This window comes from Loxodonta africana, chromosome Y, assembly GCF_030014295.1.
Source record: "Loxodonta africana isolate mLoxAfr1 chromosome Y, mLoxAfr1.hap2, whole genome shotgun sequence".
In the NCBI taxonomy this organism is placed as follows: domain Eukaryota; kingdom Metazoa; phylum Chordata; class Mammalia; order Proboscidea; family Elephantidae; genus Loxodonta; species Loxodonta africana.
Genome location: NC_087370.1, coordinates 17,396,615 through 17,421,867, shown reverse-complemented (window position 1 = coordinate 17,421,867; position 25,253 = coordinate 17,396,615). Strand labels below are relative to the sequence as shown.

Below are 25,253 nucleotides of genomic sequence, written 5' to 3'. Positions count from 1 at the left end.
TAATTTAAATGATTGGCATCCGCAGAGTTATCTGAGGCCTTTTACCAGGTTCCATTTGAAATTTCCAAGCAGGCTAACGCCTTTTTTTTTTTTTTTAACGCCTAGCACGGCTGGGGAGCCAGAGGGCAGGTTTGGCTGCGCGGCTACTCGAAAGTGTGCGGTAGCCGAGGGCCGCGGCCGGGTAAAGCCGAGAACTGTAATGATGTCAACTTGTTATTTACTTTCCAAATCTGAATGACTGAGCAAGGCGAAAGGAGAATCAATCAAGCACAATGTGACCCTACAGGCGGAAAAAACGCAGCGCTCCCAGCAGCGGCGGTGGGGGCAGGGAAGCACGTGTAAGCGGGCCCGAGTTGCATCATGATCCAGCCCGCCTGGGTTTTCGGTTGCACCCTTGGTTTTCGATTGCATGCAATCCCTCAGCCTCAGTCTGCACGAGCCCCGGGAGCCCGGAGCAGCGCCTGGCAGGCTCCAGGGAAGGCCCTCCCAGGTCCTTCTGGGGGGCCTCGAATGGCCACTGATACAGTATCAGCCCCGGCCCATTCTGCTGATTCACAATTATGGAGACCGTGTAAGTGTGGACTTTTTCTGGATGTGCTCTGATACTGGTGTGGCCGCCGTCGTTTTCCATCGTGGACGTTTACAGCAGCGTTTGGCAGGGGGATTTGCTGTCCCGCCTTTGGCATGCAGGGCCAGCCCCTTAAAAACTCAGCACCCCCCCCCCACCCAGAACAACAAATGGTCTAGTGTTCAGGAGGACCAAATGAGGCTACGATTTAAATTGCTGAGTGTTATGGACTCAGACCACGAAGCCCACTACATACCAGCAGAAGGGCAAACCGATTAAAAAAAAAAAAAAAAAAACGTCCAACAGGGCAGACAACCAAAGGGTAGGTGGGGGGGGGGAGCTAATTGGATTAAACGCGAGCCTCACCGGTGTGGAAGGGGAAGGCGCGCTGGGGACGGGTGCACTAGGGCTGGGCCGGAGAGGCCATTACAACATCCAACACTTTGCAGACGCCCGAGGTCTGGAGTCTGATGGGGTGGGGGTCAGGGGGCTAGGTCTCCCCCCTCCCCCGGCTACCCTGTCCCCGCCCACCCCGTGTGCCCCAGTTTCTCCCCAAACATTCCTGGCATATCTCCCGAGGTGTTTTGCAAGGGTCGAGCCCCCGCCGGAGTTTCCCCTTTTTGGGGAGGGGGGAGAGGTAATTGGGCTGTCCTGTAAGCCGCTGATTTTGAGGGAGGTGCCCCCTCGGGCAGGTTGCAGAGGGTGCTCCTGAGATTGCCCAGCGGCTTCTTGTGGAAGTGGGGGAGGGGAACCCTCTAGCCGCGGCCCGGACCCCCTTTCCCCCTGGGCAGTTGGAACAGGTTGGGTTGAGGACTGGGTGGCGGTAGGCCTGGGCCCCCCTCCTCCCCCACGGGGGCCACGAGGAAGGAGCAAGGTTTGGGGCGAGTTGGGAGCGGCCCTAGTTCTACTCCTCACCCAGGCCAAGGGAGGGGGAGGTTGTGGGGTAAGAACCGTGCAGGGACACGGGTCCCGTGCACCGTGGGCGAGGGGCTGTGCAGGGATGCGGGTCCCCTGCACCGTGGGGGTGGGGCGGTGCAGGACGCGGGTCCCTGCACCGTGGGGGTGGGGCCGTGCAGAGACGCGGGTCCCTGCACCGTGGGGGTGGGGCCGTGCAGAGATGCGGGTCCCCTGCACCGTGGGGGAGGGGCCGTGCAGGACGCGGGTCCCCTGCACCGTGGGGGAAGGGCTGTGCGGGACGCGGGTCCCCTGCACCGTGAGGAAGGGCCGTGGGGGACGTGGGTCCCCAGCACCGTGGGGGAAGGGCTGTGTAGGGACGCGACCGTTGGGGAGGAGCCGTGTTGGGTCTGGGTCCTCCCTAGAGGCCGTGGGGGAGGGGCCGTGTTGGTGGGGGCCTCCAGCGCTATGGGGGAGGGGAGGGCCCGATCGGGGCGCGGGTCCCCCAGGCGGCTGGGCACAGGGCGGCCCGGCCGCGCTGGCGGCGGTGGGCGCTCTCGGGCCTCCGGAGGTCCCCGCCGCCCGGCCCGCCCTCCGTCCCCCCGCCCCCCTCGCTCGCTCGGAGGCCGGGCCGCCAGCGCCCCCGCCCGCGCCGCCGCAGCGCCTCCGGCCGCCATTCCGCACCCAAACTTTCCAGCGCCGCGCTCTCGGGACTCGCGGCGGGGCGGCTCGGGCCGGGCCTCCTCGGCCGCGCGGGCCGGCGCGGGGACGGCCGCCGGAAGAGGGCGGCGGCGCCCACGAGTTGCGCGGCCGTGGAGGTGAGTGGTGACGGCCGGGCCGGGGGCGCAAACTTGGGCGCGGGGCCGGGCGCTGGGGCAGGTCCCCGGGGCGCGGGCCGGCAACAGTGCCGGCGGTGGCGCGCCCCAATCCCGGCGCGCGGAGGCGGGGGCCCCTTTGTTTTGGGGAGGGGCGGCGGCCGGCAAGTTTGGGAATGCGCTCGCTTCTCCCGCCGACCCTTTGTCTGTGGGTCCCGGGGCTCCGGGGCAGGACGGCGCAGGGCGGCCCTGGGGGACGGGGTCCGGCGGGGGGGCGTCCATTCATCTGGGCGCGGGGCCGGGTGCGCCGAGTGGGATGTGGTGGCCGGCCCGGGTGCGCACAGAGTCTGAGCCGCAGAAACTGTCAGGGAAGTCGGCCCTCGCCCGCGCATGGGGACGGGGCTGGGGGGCGCCCTGGCACGCGGGGGTCCGCTGCCTCGGCTCTGGCGCGGGCGGGACCTGTTGCTGCGGGGTGGCCGGGCTCAGGGCCTCCCAGCGCGGGGGCTGGCGTAGGACCGGGGTGCTGCGCAGGTGACAACTTTGGGATTGGGCTGTTGGGCCGGATCTCACGTGCGTTGGCGGTGCGCTGCGCGGTCGGCCTCCCGCGCCTGAGCCACCGCATCGTCCATTTCACAAAGTTCCAACCTTCGGCGTTTGTATCCGAGCCGGCGACATGGTTGAGCCAAACCCCCAAAGAAATATCCCCTCCCCCCTTATAGGAAACTGCCCTGCTTTGCACGGCCACGTGGGGCCTGACCTGCCTTGGGGCGTTTGTCTCCGGACCCACCGGTCCCTGTCCTAACCTGGAGGGGGAGGGGAGCGCCCTGCTCGGGTCGCAGGCGGTGGCTTCGGACTTAGGAATTGGTTTCGGATGGTTTTATGAAAAAAGTTTACAGCTATAGTAGTCATTCCTAGAAGAGACGCAGTTGGGGGCGGGGGAAGGCGGAGAATTAAATAATTAAGATTTAATTTAAGATGATGGATTCTTTCTCTAAGGGTACCCGTGTCACGTGCTGTAGGTTTTGTGGAAAACCACTTAGCTGGGTAACTAATGAATGCAAAAGTTAAAGCGCATTGTTTGACCCACTTATTAAAATAGACCCTTAAGGGGGTCCCAGCTGAGGCCATCCCACACCTGTGGGACAAATACCGAGACCTTTGGTGTTGTGCCGTCTCCTGCCGACACCCCGGGCACTTGGGTTCTCCTTTTGGGCTCAGAGAAGTCTGTCTGGTAGTGGTTTTAAAAGGGAAGAGATGTGCAAAAAATTACAATCACTCTTAGTGACCACGTGGGGATACCTAAGTGAATGTTTCAAAATTTTTGTCTTTCTATCAGTTGTATTTGTATTTCCATCAATACACCTGATTCTATACAACGTTATCTAAGGAAGGCGACTTTTTTCTTCTCGTAGTGATGGATATTTATTCAAAAACATACGAAGCTGGTACCAGCTGCCAGGCACTGCGTGATGTTCACGGGAACACCATGAGCAAGACGCATCCTTATCATCCTCAAATGTTGGCTCTTGTTCTGCCCTGGGCTTGATCCCTCCAGGAATGACCCACGAGGCTTTTTAAAGACTTGAGAAAGTTCACGTCTTCATATCTCAATGTCCCCAATTTCTCACCTCTCCTGAAAGTTTGCATGTTTTAGTGGCACCTGGGTGTTGCAAGGGGTTAACGTGCTCAGCTGCTAACTGAAAGCTGCCTCAGAAGAAAGGCTTGGCAATCTATGTCTGAAAAATCAGCCATCGAAAACCCTGGGGAGCGCCGTTCTACTCTGACATGCATGGGATCTCCATGAGTCTGAATCAGCTACTCTCACACACATAGGGTCTCTGTGAGTCTGCATCAACTACTCAAACACACGTGGGGTCTCTGTGAGTCTGAATCAGCTACTCTCACACACGTGGGGTCTCCATGAGTCTGCATCAACTACTCACACACATGGGGTCTCCATGAGTCTAAATCAGCTACTCTCACACACGTGGGGTCTCCATGAGTCTGCATCAACTACTCAAACACACGTGGGGTCTCCTTGAGTCTGAATCAGGTACTCTCAAACACATGGGGTCTCTGTGAGTCTGAATCAACTCCACAACGGCTGTTTTTTGTTTGTTTTTGTAGGGTAGCCAGTGCTGTAGGGGGTTGATGTTGGATGTCATCTTTAGCTAGCAAAGTTTCCTTTCCTCATGTGTGTAATGGTCTCTTACATTTGTTCCGCTGTGCTGATGAGGGTTTAAATGGGCTTGATGGCATACGAGGGCCAACCTTTTTTGGTGAGCAGCAAAAAGCTCAATTGTTGCCAGTCTAGCCATGTCATGGCACAGGTAGCGTGTGCTAGAGAAGCAGACTTTCTTTCTGCCTGACCTGAACTAGTGCCAGGGGCCATGTTCATGCTCATTGACCGGCTGCTGGATCTTGAACTCCTGCAGCCTCTCTGAGTGTTGTTTTCTATGTGTGTGACTATACAAAGAACATAAAAAGGGGGAACTGAGATAGTGGTACTTATGGAATAGTACAAGGACCAGAAGGGAGAATTTGTGTTTGAGATTTTTGAAAACTGTGAAGCCACCTGTAAATTTTAGTTATTGTGCAGGTAGAATAATTGTCTATTACTTGGATGCCTTACACTGACGATTTTATACACACTTAATACCCTATGAACACCAAAAAAAAATAAACCAAACCCAGCGCCCTATGAAAACCAAAAAAAAAACCAAAAACTCGTTGCTGTCGAGTTGATTCCAACTCACAGGGACTCTGTAGGACAGAGTAAAACTGCCTGTAGGCTTTCCAAGGAGCGGCTGGTGGATGTGAACTGCTGACCTTTTTGGTTAGCAGCCAAGCTCTTAACCACTGCCTTGGTAATCCATAGTAGACCCAGGATTTGAACCTGAGTGTATCAGATTCCCAAAGCTTTGACGTTTTGCCTTTCTATCTACCTACAGTGGATTTTCTCATTTGGAGACAAAAGATAATATAAATTACACACACACACGAGAGAGAGGGAGAGAGAGAGAGGGAGAGAATGCATATCAAAATTCTACGGGGCAGTAGCTACTGTAACGTTTGCACTGCAATAAAACATTAACAATGAAAGTAGTGGACAGAGTTAACATGCTTTTTTAGGGGAAGGAGAGGAGAGGCTGTAATAGACTGGAAATGATTCATAGGTGGACCTTTTTTTTTTTATTAAATAGCTGTATTTCGGCCTGCGATTTGCCCAGGAACGTGATTTCAGCCTGAGTTATTAACCAGGAATGGAGAACTGGCTAGTGCCCTAGGTGGAGGTTCTTTGGACCAGTTTTGAGTCAGGAAACCAAAATTCCAAGCTGGTTGGTGACCTTACCTTGGGAAGGCCAGGTGTTTTAGCACCTTCGCGCCTCAGTTTCCTCTTCTGAAACGGGGATGGCTGAGCCCAGGCCCCCTCTCTGCCTGCCTCAGCGGTGCGCATCCCTGGGACAGCATGGTGGAAGGGTTGTGCACGGCGGAGAGCTGGGGCTCTGGAGGCTGAGCGCTGCGGCAGACTGATATTTTCAAAGCCTCGCTTGTTCTAGGTACCTGGGGCTCCCACCTCGTGGAGTCTAGGTCAGAAGCCTTAAAGCTCACGCTCGAGGTCAAGCTCTTCCGTGCTGAAAGGCTGATAAGGACTCCTTCCGACAAAGTGAGGCTTCGGGGAGTCTGTGCGTGCACACCCAGGCCTGCTTTGGGATGTTATTTTTGTTACTTAGTTGGCTGCCCTTTGCGTAATCTCTGGGTTGTTTGTAGGAGAAGATTAGACATTTTATTTGTCAAAGGGGGTGGAGGAAAAGCCCATCTTCATGGCCACCAGCTCTGGCTTCCCAGTTCTGCCCCTTGTCCTGACTCACTCTTACCCCCTTCCAGGGCTCCCGGGGGACCTTACAGCCTTTGGCTGAAAGGATGGAAAAGCCTGGGAACCCTGACATTATCTTCTAGAGGCAGAAGGGGTCGCTGCAGAAAGAGGCCAGGCCCAGAAAGGCCATCTCCGGCCGTGCCCACCGATGGGCCCTCTGTGTCCGGATTTAAGGCTCTGTGGTAGAATTCTCACCTGCCATGTACTGTAGGGTCGCTATGATTCAGAATTGACTCGATGGCAATGGGTTTTGGGTATGTAGGAGACTTGGGTTTAATTCCTGGCCAGTGTACCTCATCTGCAGCCACCACCCAGCTGTCACTGTCAGTGGAGGCTTGCATGTTGCTAGGATGCTGAACAGGTTTCAGCGGAGCTTCCAGACTAGGATAGACTATGAAGAAAGGGCTGGCAATCTACTTCTGAAAACCAGGCAATGAAAACTTCATGGATCGCAATGGTTCCATCAGCTACCGATCGCGGGGATGATGCAGGATGGGGCAGTGTTTCGTTCTGTTGTGCATGGGTTGTCGTCATGAGTTGGAGCTGACTTCGCAGCAGCTAACAACAACCTCGGTTACCTGCTCCACAGGAGAACACCACAGTGAAATCCTGGGACTGGCCTTGCCCGCCTTTCCACTCGGGTGTTGAGATTCAGCGTTCCGCATATGTGTTCTTGTGTGGTGTTGGACTCTGGGCTAGAGGATAATCAAGATTTTTGTGCAGCGTCAGAGATGTTAATGTCCCAGCTGTAGCTCCCTGAGACCTTATATTTGCCCTTTTCACCTGTTTTTGCAAAAAATGAAGGAGCTCTGGTGGCGCAGTGGTTAAGTGCTCAGCTGCTAACCGAAAGGTCAGTGTCGGAACCCACCAGTCTCTCCATGGGAGAAAAATGTAGCTGTCTGCTCCCGTAAACATTACAGGCTTGCCAAAACCGAAAACCAGAAAACCAGACCCGTTGTCGTCCAATTCCAACTCATAGAGACCGTATAGAACAGAGCAGAACTGCCCCATAGTGGTTCCAAGAAGTGGCTGGTGGATTAGAACTGCTGACCTTTTGGTTAGCAGCCCAGCTTTTAACCACTGCTCCACCAGGGCTCCCGACTTACTCAAACTATGTATAGCTTAAAAAAAAAAAACCCTTTGCATACCACCTCCAGCAGCTAGGACCCCCCTGGTCTTTCCCTCATGTCAATCAGGAACAGTCATAACCAGTTTAGACCAGCCCCAGGCTCTTCCACCTGTAAAATTTACTTACCTGGTATTTTGCAAACCCACATTCCATGAAAATTCATCACAGTAAAGCCAAGAACCCTTGCGCCTATTACAAACAAACAACAAAAAAAGGATGTGTGGCCCAGTCGTAAACTTGCCCCCGCTTTGAAAGGACCTGCCTTTGCTTAAAGGATAAGTTCCAGAACTGATCCCTTTTTTCCAGCTAACTTCCTCAAAAAAGGCTCTATAAAAAGAGGTTGCTGACTTTCTGAAATTAAAGTTCTTGGTATCTCCTCTCGAGTCCCAGGCTCCCTTGCTGCAGCAATTTCTTTTACTCCCAAATAAAATCTTGGTTAAAGATTAAAAAAAAGGAAAAAAAAAAATACAGCCTTGGCGACACTATGGGGCAGTTCTACTTTGTCTTATAGGATCACTATGAGTCGGAATTGACTGGACTGCACTGGGTTTACAAAAAAATAAAAGTGGTTGACATCCGATATAGGCTGTTAATCTTTCACCATCAAGGACATGTACAGAATAGTTTCAATCAGGAAGCAAGTCTGAAGTCATTTTGTAAACACGTTTTTTTTAAGCTGGAAAGATAAACTTTTTTCCCCATCACTATTTTTAGTGCAGAGGAAGCGGCTGACCTCCTGAAAGTGAGCCTCAGTGTCCTTCTCCCCCCTCGGGTCTTGCTCTCTTTGCCCTTCCCTCCCCTCCATCCTTTCCAAAGAGCCTCAACCCAGTGGACGCATTGGCCGGATTGGTACAGAGGAGACCCGGCAAAACAAAAATACAATTTGGTTATGGGAAGGAGCTTAAAAAGTCATGGAAAATCTGGCATCGGGTATGGGTGGCGGTTGTACAACATGAATAATGTCATTGGTCTTATTGAATCGTACACATGAGAAATCCTGAATTGGCTGACATCATCCTATCTGTGTCTTTATAACAATAAAAAAAAAATGCAAAAAAAAAAAAAAAAGGTTTATAAAGGGCCAAGAGAGACTAGTCTGAGAAAAAGGGATTAACGTCTCAAGGGAAAAATGCAAGTCAGTAAGGAATTCCCTCCTGAGGCTCCTCCCTGGCCTGCGAGCGCAACATGGGACATGGGACTTGAGAAGGTTCTTTGAAGCAAGCTGGTAGTCTCCCACAGGGTCAGCCCCTACGTTATCATCACTGTCAAATATTTAGTGGGAACGCACTGCATGTTTGACTTCAGAGGTGAATTGGGAGCCGTGAAAAAGTTGAGTTGGAAGCAAATTTCAGGTTAACACAGAGGAGACAATACTTTATAACGGAAGGTGGGTACTCCCTCCTTTGTCTTCTAGGTTTGCCCTGGGCAGATGGAGCTGAGAGATGGAGCTGGGCTGTGACAGGCAGGTTCAAGAGAAAGGGGGATCTCAAAAAACGGAGAGAGAGAAGACAGCTCCTTATCAAGAGTCGTGTATTCGACCTTGAGCTCCAGAATCTCCCAGATGGTCGACTTGTGGTTCTCCACCAGGGTGCTTTCTGGAGATAGTTTCGGTTGTTACTACAGGCTTGGAAGGAGTGCTCCTGGTTATCTAGAGGGGTGGAGACCAGGGATGCTGCTCAGCACCATCCAATGCACAGGGCAGCCCCCACCACAGAGACTGAGCCCACCTGGAATGTCAGTAGTGCCAAGATAGAGAAACACAGACAACCAGGAGAATTCCATTCTGGGAGAGGTCTTTTGGGGAGGGGTAAGCTGAGGGGAAAAAAACCAATGCATCCATCCATCCATGCATCGGTCATCTATAGTTCTCAAGGAATATACACGTGTCTTGAGGGTATAAAAAACAAAAAACAAACCAGTTGACATCAAGTAGACTCTTACTCGTGGCAACTCTGTGAATGTCACAGTAGAACTGAGCTCCGTAGGGTTTTCATTGACGGATTTTTGGGAAGTAGATTGCCAGGCCTTTCTTTGGACTCTAACTGCCAGGCTTTTGGTTAGCAGCCAGTTGGTTAAATATTTGCTAAAGCTTTGGTCTTTTTCTTTGCTGGTTAATTCTTGCCTCCAAACTAGTGGAGAGGGAACATTTTTGATACACTTTTGGAGAATGTTTCCTTAGCCTTCCCAGAGAGTACTACCAAGAGATAGTTAATATGTAAAATGTATCAGAAGGCTAAAGTAATACCTTAAGTTTCCTAGATACCGTCTGTAAATGTTAAGAGGCATTGCAGTTTCTCCAGTGAGTTAATGTGACTATGTAGCAGTTGTTCAGAATTAGCTTGTTACGTGAATGTGTCCCTACCTCTTTGCTTCCATGTGGTTAGTGTACGTTTTAGTAGTTACGTGTCGCGATCTGGTACGAAGACGCATGTTCTGTACAAGCTGTGCTGGTGGTCTGGCTCCTTGGGTGGTTTCGTGGACTGCCTGCCTAGTTGTGTGAAGGCGTTTAACCTGCATCTCCTTGAAGGTAGGATAAGACAGCTGGGTGAGCTGACCGCCATGCGCTTCTCCTACCTCTCATGTGTGAAGTTTTTAATTTGGGAGAGGGACACTACTTAAATGTTGGGTTGGCCATTTTTAGACTGGTAGAGTATTATCCAAAGCTGTCACTTCGAGGACTAAGGTGCGCCTGACCCCCAAGCCATGATATTTTCAATTACCTTATATGCACGTGAAACCTGGACAATGAATAAGGAAGCCCAAAGAATTGATGCATTTGGATTACGGTGTTGGAGAAGAATATGGAAAATGAACAAATCTATCCTGGAGAAAGTAACAGCAGAATGCTCTTTAGAATCAAGGATGGCGAGACTTCATCTCACATACTTTAGACATGTTATCAGGAGGGACCAGTCCCTGGAGAAGGGTATCATGCTTGTTAGAAGGTCATTGCAAAAGAGGAAGACTCTCAAGAAGATGGATTGACAAAGTGGCTGCAACAATGGGCTCAAGCATAACAACGATTGTGAGGATGGCACAGGACCAGGCAGTGTCTCCTTTTGTCGTACGTAGGTCACTGTGAGCTGGAACTGACTTGAGGGCACCTAACAACAATGATTGTCGTGGTTTTATGTTACCTAGAAGTTTGTGTGAGCCGACAGTTATTTTATGTCTCATGCCTAGATTATAGTTTTTTTCAGTGATTAAGATAAACATTAAACTTCACATTAATAAGTTAGTTGCATATTTTACTTAAAAACGGAAGACTCAGAAGGCACTTTGGGTAGTTGGGTGCCTCTGAATAGTTCTTAGGAGAGTTGGAGTTTCCCATCCTCTCAAAACCCCAGCAAAGCAGCACAGTGTGCCTGTTAAAATTCACAGTGTTTATTCTCGAGGAGAGTGTCTGCCTCGGATTCCTGTGGTTTTTCCTATTGTGGCGGATGAGACTGGAATGCTTCCTTCCCTTGACTGTGAAACATAGACTGTGACCCCAGAGAGCCAGCACCAGATTCCTTCCTTTCTGGGACACTTGCCACCAACCCCAGCTAGAGTACAAGGATAAAGCAGGACCTTCCCAGCCCAATTATCTTCCCAGCTCTCCTGGTTGGAACATGTCTTCAGGTCGACTGACAACTCCATTGGTGATGGATCAGGCCGAGGCCACTGTCCCCAGACTCAGCTTCCCAGCTCTCCTGGTTGGAACATGTCCTCAGGTCAACTGACAACTCCATTGGTGATGGATCAGGCAGAGGCCACTGTCCCCAGACTCAGCTTCCCAGCTCTCCCTGTTGGAACATGTCTTCATGTTTACTGAAAACTGCTGGTTATCTCCATCCATGTTGGATCAAGGACGCAAAGGCTACCTGTCCCCTACTAGATGTGTTCACTCTATTTGATCATTGACTTTCCCATTGTCATTAGAATTTGCAGTCTTTGCAGCCAACTGGTATTATTTAATTCTGCAAGCATCTCTGCTTGTCTGAGCTTTCTGGTGGGTGGAGTTTGGACAAAATGAAGTTTACCCTACAAGGAGCCATTTTATGTCTTAACTCCATAATAGCAAGTACTTCAATATGGTAGAACCATATACATCTTTTTAAAACCTGGAGACAAATTCACTACTGAGCAGTGATGGCCATTTCCAGTGCTACATGGGTGTCATGGATTAAATTGTGTCCCCCCAGGTCATGATTCCCAGTATTGTGTCATTGTGTACCATTTTGTCATCTGATGTGATTTTCTTATGTGTTGTAAACCCTCTCTATAATGTTAATGAGGTGGGATTAGTGGCAGTTATGTAAACTTAATCTAGAAGAATATTCTGCAATTTAAGCCAATCTCTTTTGAGATATAAAAGAGAGAAGTGAGGAGAGAGACAGGGGGACCTCATACCACCAAGAAAGCAGCACCAGGAGCAGACTATGTCCTTTGGACCCGGGGTTCCTGCACGGAAAAGTCCCAAGACCATGGGAAGACTGATGACAAGGACTTTCCCCTGAAGCTGGTGCCCTGAATTTGGACTTCTAGCCTCCTTTGGACTATGAGAGAATAAATTTTTCTTTGTTAAAACCATCCACTTGTGGTATTTCTGTTATAGCAGAACTAGATGGCCAAGACTGTGGGTAATTCTTAAGTCTTGACCAAGTCAGCTATATTCCCTAAAACCAAAAACCAAACCCAGTGCTGTCGAGTCGATTCCGACTCATAGCGACCCTATAGGACAGAGTAGAGCTGCCCCGTAGAGTTTCCAAGGAGCGCCTGGCGGATTCGAACTGCTGTCCCTTTGGTTAGCAGGCGTGGCTCTTAACCACTATGCCATCAGGGTTTCCTGTATTTCCTAGGTAGCCTTATTATCTTCACATCCATTGGAAGCTGAGAAATGAGAAAGCCAAGTGCAGATCTGTTACCAATGTTGTGTGATACAAAAATCAGTAGCACCAATGAGCAAATGGAATTCCCGTTATCTATAAAAATCCAGGAGGCACTCGGCTGCTAACCAAAAGGTTGGAGGTTTGTTTCCACCCAGAGGCATTTTCGGAAGAAAGGCTTGGCGATCTACTTCCCAAAATATCAACCATTGAAAAACCCTATGGAGTGCAGTTTTACTCAGATGCACATGGGCTGCCATGAGTCTGAATCGACTCGATAGCAAATAGTACTTGTATAAAAATCCAGGTGGTTTCACAGTTTTAGGCTGTGTCTCTGAAAAGCAACATAAAGGGGATTTAAAGTCCCTACCATTTGGTTTATGTGGGGAACTGAGGCATTTTAATTCCGTGCCACTTTAACCGCCCCCAAGTTAGTAAGTATTCACAATAACTTGCAAATGGCTGTGGCAATATCTGAGTCACGGGTCAGTCTGAGAGACATGCTTTGGTTTAAATCCTAATTTGGTTATGAAAAAAATACCACCTTAGCTTTGTGTTTCTAAAACACACTGGTGATTTTATACCAATTCCAGCCATTTCCAGTGGTCTGTACCCTAATGACGTCAAAAAGCCCAGCGGAAAGAAACCCCTTCACACAGGTCAGAACGTCATGAAAATTAGAAGTAACCATCGTGCGGGTCCAGCATTTGGTGTAAATTATCATAGACCTGATGGGAATCGGGTGACCTGTGGAAAAGAGACTTGCCTTATACATTTCGTGGGGCTCCCAATGTGTCTTCTTCACACCTAATGGTCTCTAAATCTGGTGGGAGTCGGGGGGGTGGGGAGGGGAAGAAGTGACGTGTCTCAGCTTTTCATTTCCTAAGTGTTCTCCCAGGTGGGTTTTATGCTGCCTCCTGGGGCAGATGCTTGGTAAGACCGATGGAGTGCAGGAAGAAACGAGTAGCAAGTCCATTGGTTCTTCTGATCTAGTAGTTAGGAGATAATCTTTTTTGTGGATCACATGTATGTAATGCTGGTTGAGCAGTGTGTAGAGCGAACAAATAAATCCGTGAGCTAGGAGCACATGCTAGTTGCCGTCGAGTCACTTCCAACTCGTGGCATCCCCATGCCTGTCGGAATAGAATTGTGCTCCACAGAGTTTTCAGTGACTGATTTTGTGGGAGTAGATCCATCAGCCCTTTGTTCTGAGGCCCCTCTGGACTTGAATTGGCAACCTTTCAGTTAACAGCCGGGCGTGTTAACTGTTTGCACCACATGGGACTCCTTTTCACTGATACGAAACCCGCTACTGTCCAGTCCATTCCGACTCAGAGCGACCCTGTAGGACAGAGTCCTGTAGAAACCCACAGGGTTCCCAAGGAGTGGCTGGTGGATGCAAACTGCTGACATTTTGGTTAGCAGCTGAACCCTTGACCACTGTGCCACCAGGGCTCCTTTTCACTGATAGGGATGAGCAATTAAAAACAACTGGAGATTATTCATTTGGGTCCCCAGAGGGTGGGTCCAAAACCTGTTGCTGTCAAGTCAATTCCAACTCATAGCAACCCTACAAGACACGTAGGACTTCCTCATAGGGTTTCCAAGGCCATAAATCTTTATGGAAGCAAACTGCCACATCTTTCTCACAGTGGGTGGGGAGATGGGGTGGTATTTAAAATTTCTGAATGCAGGTGGGAGGCAGTTGTACTCCCCTTGTCCCTGGATTTGTCTGCCAAGGGCTGTGTCTGTGTGTGCACGCATGTGTGTGCGTACATGTGAGTGTGTGTATGTGTACACGTGCGTGTGCACACCCATGCGTTTGTCAGTATACGTATGTCAGTGTGCATATGTACACATTTGTGCACCTGTGTGCATGTGTGCACATGTGTGTATATGTGTTAGTGTGTGCACGTATGTATACATCACACGTGTATGTATTAAGTGACTTTGTGATCTACCAGCTTAAAGGTTGGTCGTCACCGCACAGGTCCTGCCATTAGTGCCTGCCTCGGAGCAGAAAGAACACGCGGTGCCTGGGTGGTGCAACTTGGGTCTCCTGGATGGTGAGCGCAGTTCTGAAAGCTGAAACAATATTTGTGTGTGTTGGCGCAGGAGGACAGTATTTGGGCTGGCCGGCCGGCCGGCTGCAGGTGTGCGAGCAAACAAGCCTTGCGACAAAGCTCTGCGACTCTGTGGTGTTTTGGTAATCACTCAATCTGTTTATAAATCAGCTCTTTCCCTGAAGGATGCCCTGGGGGCTCTGGAGCCTCAGGCTTTGTGTGGAAGAGGTGGCTGGAGCTTTTAAAGACTGCAGCTGAGGTCGTGGCTGTGATCATTATCCTTGGGTGTCTTCAATCTGGCTGTTTTTTTGTTTTTTGTTTTCCAGAGACATATTTCATCCGTCACAGTGGTTATTAAGCGATTATCTTTTGTCGTTTCACATTAGTGCTTTTAAAGAGAAAACTGCAGCTTTAGTTGACGCGCTGTTGGTTGTGCTGTAGAGAGTGGCTAAGTGATCCGGGCCGTGGTGTGTGCTGTGGAGGTGAGGAGAAAGCTGGCCTCCGAAGCGGAGGTTTTTGGGCTGGGCCCATTTGCTCAGAATGGCTGAGGGGCTGGTTTTCAGCAGACAGCTGAAATGCCCGCCCCCCCGGGAATTGAAAGGATTGATATGTTAACTTTGTTCTAGCTTATCATACTTTTTTGGGCTTGTATCTTTTTTTCCCCTCTTTGTGAATGCTGACTTTGCAGTATAACTTTGAATATACACCACGGTATGAGGATACTTTGCACAGTGCAATAAAAAGCCCGTTAGCTGCCACTGAGTTGGCCCCAACTCGCTCAGTCCCATGCCCAGGGAAGTGAAACGCTGTCAGGCCCTGCGCTATCCCTGTGATAGGCAGATTGGGCTGTTGTGATCCGTAGGATTTTCAGAAGTAAATCGCCAGGCCTTTCTCCCTAATCCACCTTAGTCTGGAGGCTCTACTAAAGGCTATTCGACGTTGCAGCGATACAGAGCCTCCACTGGGAGATGGGTGGCGGCTGTGCCTGGGGTGCTTTGGCCAGGAATTGAACCTGGGTCTCTCGAATGGAAGTGAGAATTCTACCACTGAACCACAGTGCTTGTGGATTTCAGCATACCGCCAGGACGCCTCATGCATGCCAGAATCCGTAGTCATCTCTCTTTGGGTAAACTGCAATACTTATCTCCTTCTTTCTTTAATTCTTTGTTTCTGTTTGTAGCAATACTCAGAAAACACCTGCAGTAAAGAAGAACAGGAGAAACAGGAAGGAGGGTTTTTTACTACTCAAATTTATACACCTTTGTCTGTACTCTCTACAGATCGATACAGTTAGGATCCTGTAATAAATTTAGTTCTCAACAGTGTGAAGCAAATATTGAGTGTATTTGGGAATCTACCATAACTGCCCCACCCTTTTAAAAGGAAAGAGAAATGACACAAAGTTTCTGGCTTGACGCAGTAGCCATGACAATGAACTGAAGCCATAGCACTGATTGTGAAGATGGCGCAGGACTGCACTGGGTTTTGTTCCCTTGCACATGGGGGTGCCGTGAGTCGGAGCCAACCGGCAACAACACCGATGGATTTGCTTTAGACGGGGTCCTTGAAGTTTGGACAGAACTTGACTTGGTATTGAACAAAGGTCAATGTGCCATCATATATAATTGCTTTAGCTCTGGGCAGGGACACCTCTTCTGTGGCCCTTGTGGAGCAACAGTACTGATGACGAGGTTTTCATTATTTGTCTGCAAAGTTATTTTCTATAATATTTCAGAAATATGTCCCGGAGAACGGCCACAAATAGAGCCTCTTCGCGGAAGCCCCCACAAGAGTTGGTTTTATTTCCTAGGCTCATACTCCAGAGACTCATAAAGTGCCAACAGACCAAAAAACCAGTCCGGCTCCGACTCACGGTAACCCTGCGTGTGTCAGAGTAGAACTGTGCTCCACAGGGTTTTCATTGCTGAGTTTTCTAAAGTGGATCACCCGGCCTGTCTTCCGGGGCGTCTCTGGGTGGGTTTGAACCCCGGCCTTTTGGTTAGCAGCCCAGTGCTTAGCTGTTTATGCCACCCAGGAAGTGCAGATACTGGGTATAATTCCTGGGCGTTTGAGAGAGAGGCTGTGGCATATGAAGTGGAAGGTGAGAGAATGGTAAAGCCAAATGGTTTTAGCCACTGGGACATTAAATCTCTTGGTACACTCACCTTAGAGAATATAAAAACAAATTCACTTATAACGTTGTTGAAGTACCGTTTACGTGATTTATATCACTGAAGGCAGTTACTTCTCGTTAGGAAAACTGGGTTATTAAAATTAGCTACCTTCATTTTTTTCCACAGAAATCATTGTACGGGAAGCTTTATAATTGGAAATTTGAAGTTAGCAGAATTATATAACATTATTTAATCACATTCCAAACCAAACCCTGTGCCATCATCAAGTCGATTCTGACTCCTAGCGATCCTACAGGCCAGAGCTGAACTGCCCCGTAGGGTTTCCAAGGCTGTAAATCTTCACGGAAGCAGACTGCCACATCTTTCTCCCACAAAGTGGCTGATGAGTTCAAACCTCTGACCTTTTGGCTGGTGGCCGAGCGCTTTAGCCACTGCGCCACCAGAGCTCATCTTAATCACATTAGGATGCTCAAATGAACTATAGAATGAGATTAGTTCATGGAAATACTCCATTTTTAATCTCAGCCGGGACAGTCCGTGTCTACTCAGGCGTTAGGTATCTAATTTCTAGATCAACCCGTTAACGCATTGCCTTTGAGACATCTGCTAATATTTTGGTCATCCTGGACATGTTTTCAGAAAAGACTGTTGAAACAAGAGACTATTTTAATTGTTTCCCAATTCAAATTAAAAATAAAATGGCAAACAGCTTAAGGAATCCTTTTTGCAGTGGAATTCTCGCTGTGTGACATACGTGTTACATGCCTGGCACAGTCAAGGTGCCAGCCAGTGTCACTTTGCCGTTTTTCTTTGTGCCATTTGCTCTAAGGGAAGCTTGGGGCCCGTTCATCGTGGGCTATCTACAAGTAAATGTTCCCTTACTCTAATTTCTGGTTGTGTTTACTTTTCCATACAGTGCTCGGTATTTGGACAGCAGTTTTCTGTGTGGGTTTCTGACGGCTCAGATGTTGATTGGAGCGAGGTTCCTCCGTCCACACCACTGGGTTGGATAGTTGCAAGTGTTTGAAGGGAAACACGTTTTCTGTCTCATAGAATTGAGTTACATGGGAGCCCTGGTGCTGCAGTGGCTAAGAAGGTGGGCAGTTGGAATCCACCTAGCTGCTCCCTGGAAACTGTATGGGGCAGTTTTACTCTGTCCTGTAGGGTTGCTGTGAGTCGGAATTGACTCGATGGGCAACAGCTTTGGTATTTTTTTGCTTTTGAGTTACGAAAGTGGAGGATGCAGGCTTGGTGATAACTCAGTTTGTAGATGACACCTTACTTTGTTTCCTTTGGGTTTGCAGATGTTTCCTTTGCCTTTGGGATGGCATAGCTCTCAGCTCCTGGTGATATTTTACTTGCTATAGAACTCTTAAGTGCAACTTAAAATCAAATTGTCTTTTGTTAACATCTTTATTGAGGTGTAATTTACAGTCTTATGTATCTAGTTGCTGATATAACAAATGTTACAAGGGAGTGGCTTTAACAAATTTATTTTCTTATGGTTTACCAAACCAAAACCCACTGCCACCAAGTCAATTTTGACTCATAGCAAACTGCCGACCTTCTGGTTAGCAGCTGTAGCTCTTAACCACTGCACCACCAAGGTTTCCCAACTAAACCCATTGCCTGAAAGTCTATTCCAACTCATAACAACTCTGTAGGATAGAGTAGAACTGCCCCATAGGGTTTCAGAGGAGCCGCTGGTGGACTTGAACTGCCGACCTTTTGGTTAGCAGCCAAACGCTTAACCACTACACCGGCAGGGCTTCCTTTCTTATGGGTTAGGAGGCTAGAAGTCTGAATTCAGGTCGCTGACTGTGGGGGAAGGTCTTTGTTCTTTGGTTCCTGGGCTATCTTCATGTAGTGTGGCATTTACTAGATGGATCGACACAGTGGCCACAACAAGGGGTCAAGCGTAACAAAGATGGTGAGGATGGCGCAGGACTGGGCGGTGTTTTGTTCTAGCGTGCGTAAGGTCCCTAGAAGTCAGAACTGACTCCAGGGCACCTAATAACAACAATAGTTGCATAGGTTGCTGTGAATCGGAATTGCCTTGATGGCCCTGGGTTTGTTGTTGTTGTTTTTGTTTATCTCTGCTTCCTTAATCTCCTTTTGTGTTTAAAAAGAGATTGACTTAAGACACACTCTACTTTAACACTGTCTCATTAACATAACAAACCCGCTCGCAGTTCCCCAGTGGGATTGTAACTATCCCTGTCATCACTCCTACCTCAGATGCTAATCGACAGGTTGGCGGTTTAAACCTACCTATTGGCTCCTGGGGAGAAAAGACCTGGCGATCTGTTTCCGTAAAACCCGCTGCTGTCGAGTCAATTCCGACTCATAGCGACCCTATAGGACAGAGCAGAACTGCTTGTGTAAAGATTCCCTTAAAAATCCATTGCTGTCGAGTCGATTCTGACTCCTAGCGATCCTATAGGACAGAGTAGAGCTGCCCCATAGAGTTTCCAAGGCCGTAAATCTCTGCAGGAACGGGCTGCCACATTTTTCTGCCTCAAAGTGGCTGGTGGGTTTGAACCACTGACTTTTTAGTTAGCAGCTGAGTGCTTAACCACTGCGCCATCAGGGCTGCATAACCACAGGTATAGGGGTTGGGATTTACAATACATATTTGGGGGGGCACAATTCGTTCCAAAACATTTATGTACCATAAAATTCACCCACTTTAGTTAATGGGGGAGGAGCAACTCAGAAAAAGAGGGTGAGGATGGCTGCACAACTCAAAGAATGTCATCAGTGTTACGGACTGTACGTGGAGAAAGTGTTGAATTGCTGTGTGTCCTGCTGTACATATTCTCAACAACAGCAAAAATAGAATACATTGTTTAAAAATTCACCCATTTTAAGTGTACAGTGCAGTGATTTTTTGTAAATTTACTGAGTTACGCAGCACAATCCAGGTTTGGGTTTGTATCCCCCTGGCACCTACGCCAACCAGTCCCAACCGATAAACACGTGGGGCCGATTTGCTTTTCAGGAGTCTCATTGGAGTCAAGTAACTTGCTTGGTACAAACAGCAGCTTCGAGTTGCGAAAAGACTGACTACAACAGCCCGTCAATTCCTTATTATTGCTTTTTATTTGGGGAGAAGATAAGACTCCTTTTTTTTTTTTTTGAGAGAGCAGCTCTCAGTGACTCTTCTGAGTGGTGCAGACAGTTAAGCGTTGGGCTGCTAACTGAAAGTTTGGCCTTTTGAAAGTACCAAGAGGCACCTCGGAGGAAAGGCCCGGTGATGTACTTCTGAAAGGTCGTAGCCGCTGAAAACTTTGTGGATCGAAGTCCAGCTGAAACACACGTGGGGTAACCGTGAGTTGGAGTTGATTTACTGGCAACTTGCTTTTTGTTTTTTTTTATTTTTTCTGCAAAAGCACCTTTCTGGATGAATTTAATCACTCTGTTCACCCAGGCCTTCCAAGTTTGCTCCTGAGTGAATTTCACGTGCACCCTCGGGTCACATCTTGTCTTTAGACACTGGTATCTCACTGGTTTCCGAGTCATTACTCAGGAGAATTCGTGCACGGGACATTGTGAGGGCTAAAGACTGGTAGCCGTTGAGTGGACTTCAACGCAGGATGACAACACACAAGTGAAACATAGTTGAGCCTGTTTCTTCCCAAAACGTTTCGGCTATTTCTGGATGCTTCCTGAAAACCATGTCTTGGGTTGCAGCGGGCACGAGGAAAAGACAAAAACAAACCAGTTGCGATCCAGTATGACCCCAGTGCGTGTCAGAGTAGAGCGACGCTTCGAAGGGTTGTCAGTGGCTGACTTTTTGGAAGCAGACTGCCAGGCCTTTATTTCAAGATGCCTCTGGGTAGACTCGAACTGCCAACCTTTCAGTTAGAAGCCAAATGCCTTGACCATTTACACCACCCAAGGACTGCGTTGTGAGAGATACAAGACTGTTTAAGTAGACTGATGTCTTTGGGATGGTTAAATTCTTTTAAAATTTGCAGTGATTTGTAATCATTGGCTAATGGCCTACTTTCTTTTATGTTTTAATATGACAGCTTTATTGCAGTATAGTTCACATACCAGACACTTTGCCCATTTAAAGAGTACAATTTAGTGTATTTGCAGAGTTGTGCAACCATCGCCAGTATCTAATTATAGAACACTCTTGTCACCCCAATCAGAAACCCTGCACACATCACCAGTCACCCCTGTTCTCCTTCTCCCCAGCCCCTGGCATCCACTGATCTACTTTCTGTCTCTGGTTTTGCCTGTTCAGGGCATGTAATAGAAATGGACAGCATGTGGGCTTTTGTGTCTGGCTTCTCGCTGAGCATGTTTTCAAGGTTTATCCACTTTGTAGCATGTGTTGACCTAGTTTCTTTGGTAAACATTCTGTGATAGCTCTGGGCTGTCAAGAAGTGTTGGGAACTGAAGGTACAAGTGTGTTTTGGTTAATCGTGGTCTAGTCGGCCCCCAACTCATGGTGACCCAGTGCACAATGACACAAAACTCTGCCTGGTCCTGGTCCATCCTTGTGTTTGGTTGCGGGTTGGACTGTTGTGATCCATAGGGTTCTCGTTGGATGACTTTTGGAAGGAGATCGCCAGGCCTTTCTTCCCAGTCTGTCTTAGTCCAAAAGTGCCACTGAAACCTGTTTAGCATCACAACAACATGTACACCTCCACTGACAGACAGGTGGTGGCTGCACGTCAGGTGCGTTGGCTGGGAATGGAACCCTGGTCTGTCACAGGGCAAGTGAGAGTTGTACCACTGAACCATCACTGTACCCTCCGGAGCCTCTGGGCTTCACAGATAGCTTCGTAGAGGCAAGTTAAAAACCCAAGGGTCTTGGCTAGGTCTGTCTTATGTTACATTGCTTTTTATCTTTTGCTGTGTACTCTGTTATACATTCTTTCTTGTTGTTAGTTGCCATTGAGTCAGTTCTGACTCATGGTGACCCCACGTGTGCAGAATAAAGATTTTCCATAGGGTGTTCAAGGTGGTGACCTTTCAGAAGCAGATTGCCACGCCTGTCTTCCGAGGTGCCTCTGGGTGGGTTTGAACAGCCAGCCGTTCGGCTAGAAGTCAAGCGCTTAACTGTTTGTGCCACCCAGGGACTACTTGTTAATTTTTTAAATTCTATTAATTCTTTCGTATCATCCAGCTTAATAAATGCACCATTGATTTGGTGTTGAAAAATTATTTTTATTCAGAGATTTCCTTTATGTGCTTAGTATCTTTTTTTCTTCCGGCAGCTTCTTGCCAAGTGTTGACTTTATGCGTGTGTACGTATTCGTTTCTCACCAGTGAGATGATCAGTTCTTGAGTCATCAGAGCCGTGCGTGACACTTCCTTTTTGCCCTGCCCAGTGGTCCGCAGACGGCCATTGCTGGTGCGTTACAGTGGTATCCGTGGAGCACCCTCTGTGGTTATGATTCCTGCATCAGGTTACCACGGACAAGACTTTTATACCTTGCTGTAAATCCTGCTTCTAATCCTTGGGGACCGATGGTTGTATGTTGATTCTGGGTTGCTGTGTGTCCCAGAGGAAGCGTTGATCTCATTAGGGGAAGACAGGCCTGCCTTTGACTGGCTGCCAGCCTTGTTCCTCTTCCTGAATGTGCGTTGTTTTATTTTGGTGACTGTACTGTGTGAGGTATGAGAAGACCCAGGAATTGCTGGCCGACAGCACAGCTGAACCGCAGGGCAGCCAGCTAAAGCACTCTGCCCCCACCTCCACTGCACACATCAGGCGAGTGCGCAGTTCCAGAGCCAGATGGGGAAGGATTTGCTCTAGAGAACGGTGTGTCCCGTAGTGTTTGCTACAATCAGATCAGCCAAGGATGAGCCCTTCCGGCCACCAGCAAGTTATGGAAATAACTTCGTTATAATGAACTCTTTTTGGTTTTTTCAATGATTCACTTCTAACAGTTCTCATTGTATGTGTCTATAGTATATATAGTTGGGTGAGCAAGGGGGCCACTGTTCCTGATGCTGCTGTGGGAGAAGACATGTAATGGTTTGCCAGATGCAGAGAGGAAGTTGGGGCAGGTGAGGACAGCTCCGACCTTCAGCTGCTCTTTTATTGTTGTTGCTGTTGTTGGCTGCTGTCAAGTTGGCTTAACTAATGGAGACCCCACTCCTGTGCCAACTCCATGACTTGGTTGTGCATTCGACCATTGTGATCCATAGGGTTTTCACTGGCTGATTTTCAGCAGTAGATCTCCAGGCCTTTCTCCCTAGTCTTAGTCTGGAAGCTCCCCTGAAACCTGTTTAGCATCGTAGCTACATGCAAGTCTCACTGACAGGTAGGTGGTGCCTGCAACTGAGGTGTGTTGGTCAAAAATTGAACCCGGGTCTCCCATGTGGAAGGCCACACTTCTATCTCTGAATCAACACTGCCCTCGGTTGCTTTTTCTCCTTCCGTTAACTTGCCTCTTATCTCCTTGGCCGTTAAGACTGTGTGTCTGCCAAGCAGGTGACCTAGAATTCACAAGTACTGTAGCAAGAGAGATGAAAATAGAAGTGTGCAAACTAAATTAGAACGACTTGGCTTCGTTAAAAAGTGAGAAAGCCACTTTGTGTATTTTAAGTGCCACTTCCCAGTGCAGGGTTAGTGATTTCAGATGTCCTCGTGCTAACAATCTTGGTCATTTCCAACTGTTTTCTTTGGAATAAAATTGACATGGAAATGAGCTGAGATTTTTAAACTGAAAATTTAGCAATTAGAAGCCAGTGTCAGTTTTTGGAAAAGGAGCCCCCCCCCACCCCCCCACATCAGCAGAGGTGCCCCTCATAAAGGTGCCTGGCTGTTCCAGGTACAGAACAAATTGGGCAGTGATTGTCTCAGGAAGAGATGAAACTCTTCTTTCTAGTTTGTGTCAAGATGTTTAAGAAGCCCTGGTGGCCTAGCTGCTAATCAGAAAAGGTCAGTGGTTCAAACCCAGCAGTTGCTCTGCAGGAGAAAAGACTTGGTGATCTGCTCCCGTAAAGATTACAGGCTAGGAAACCCTACGGGGCAGTTCTGCTCTGTCCCATAGGGTCATTAAGAGTTGGAATCGACTCAATGTCAAACAGTAACAAGATGTGTTGACTATTAATTCATGTGCCAGAGTAGAAAAACCACCAGTTGCTGTCAAGTTGGGTTGACAATACAATATAGAGAGAGTGGAGTGTTGGGGAGTCCCTGGGTGGTGTAAATGGTCAGTGTACTTGGCTGCTAACTGAAAGGTTGGAGGTTTGAGTCCACCCATAGGCACCTTGGAAGAAAGGCCTGGTGATCTGCTTCTGAAAAATCAACCATCGAAAGCATTAGGGAGTACAGTTCTACTCTGACACACACGGGGCCACCGTGAGTCGGAGTTGACTCAACAGGTGCTGGTTAGAATTATTGAGATTAGAAAAGGCGCGTGCGTGTGCGTGTGGGTATGTGCGTGCGTGCGTGTGTGCGTGTGTGTGTGCACTGCAGGGGAGAATGGAGCAGATGATGAAACTGTGTGGAGGGCAGAACCACTGAGAGGACAGAGACTGAAATGGCGACTGTGTAGGGCTGGTTTCTGACTTGGCGGGCAAAGTCACAGCTGCATTTTCTTGTGACTCAGCGGGCGTGCCTGCGATCTCGCTGGTCTTTTACCTGGTGCTGCTCCTTATCAGGGCCGCAGGGAAGAGTTCAGGAACTCTCTCTAGGAGCTCTGTGCTCTGTGGGACTTTGGGCTCCTCCACTGTGTTAAGGAATCAGGAGCTGGCATTATCAGATGAGCGATGGTGGAGTCCCTTTCACGACTGTCTCGTTTGTTAGGTGTGAGGTTGCCATGATGTTTTGTCTGGTCACCATCCTCCCGAGGTCCACCTGTGCACCGTGTGTACTAAATGAAGAGGTCTGCGACACGTCGATTCTCCTGACAGGAAGCTGGGGTTATTTGACCCAGTGTAAGTTAGTTCCCGACACTATGTGTGAGCTGCTGGCTTAAGTTGAAGGCTGATCTGATGGTAACTCTTAACCTGTTGCTGTCGAGTTGACTCCGACTCGTGGCGACCACTTGTGTTACAGAGTAAAACTGCTCTGCAGGGTTTTCTTAGCCGTAAGCTTCCAGGAGCCCTGGTGGCAAAATGGTTAAGTGCTTGGCCGGTAACTGAAGGGTTGGCAGTTTGAACTCACCCAGCGGCTCGCAGGAGAAAGACCTGACAGTCTGCTTCTATGAAGATTACAGCCTAGAAAACCCTGTGGGGCAGTTTCACTGTGTCACATGGGGTCAATGTGAGTCAAAAATCCACTCGAAGGTGTACAACAACAGTCTTCATGGAAGCAGATCGCCTGGCCTCTCTTCTTCAGTGCCACTAGGTGGGTTCAAAATCCAACCTTTAAGTTAGCAGCCAACTGCAGGTTGCTTGTGCCACCCAGGGACCTGATCTAATTGTACGTGATCAAACAAATTTATTATCTCCCATTTTAGGAGCCTAGAAGTCCAATTTCAGGATGCCAGCTATAGGGGAAGACTTTATCTCTATTGGCTCTGAGGGAAGGTCTTTGTTATCAGTCTTTCCCTGGGTCTAGGAGCTTCTCAGTGAGGGACCCCAGTCTAACGGATGAACTCTCCTCCTGGCTCTTCTTTCTTGGTGGTATGAAGTCCCTCTTTACTTGCTTGTCTCTCCTTTTATCTCTTGTAAGATAAATGGTGCTGCAGGCCTAGTCCCAGGGAAACTCCCCTTAAATGTAATCAGGGCTGTGACCTGAGTAAGGGTGTTGCCTTCTACTGTAATCCTCTTACAACTGATTGGCTCAGTCACATCATGGGGATGATTACGTTGTTACACAACTGCCAAACCACTGAGAATCATGGTCCAGCCAAGTTGCCTCATATTTTGGGGAAGACACTGTTCAGTCCTTGACAACCACCCCTGTGACGTTGGCCCCAAGAGCATAGG

The 25,253-nt window shown here is 48.8% G+C and overlaps 1 protein-coding gene across 4 annotated transcripts in view; it reads left to right on the top strand.

Annotated features, from left to right (window-relative positions):
- Positions 1-405: 405 nt before the first annotated feature.
- LOC100657866 (transducin beta like 1 X-linked) overlaps positions 406-25,253 on the top strand; it is a 239,348-nt gene continuing 214,500 nt past the window's right edge. Inside the window, exon 1 of one of the 4 annotated variants that reach the window (XM_010600191.3) lies at positions 406-571. The gene's annotated coding sequence lies outside the window, so the exon portion shown is untranslated. Of the gene's footprint in view, positions 572-2,162; positions 2,281-20,806; positions 22,132-25,253 lie in introns of those variants that run through there. The other 3 variants (XM_064278901.1, XM_064278902.1, XM_023539682.2) reach the window with 3 other exon arrangements.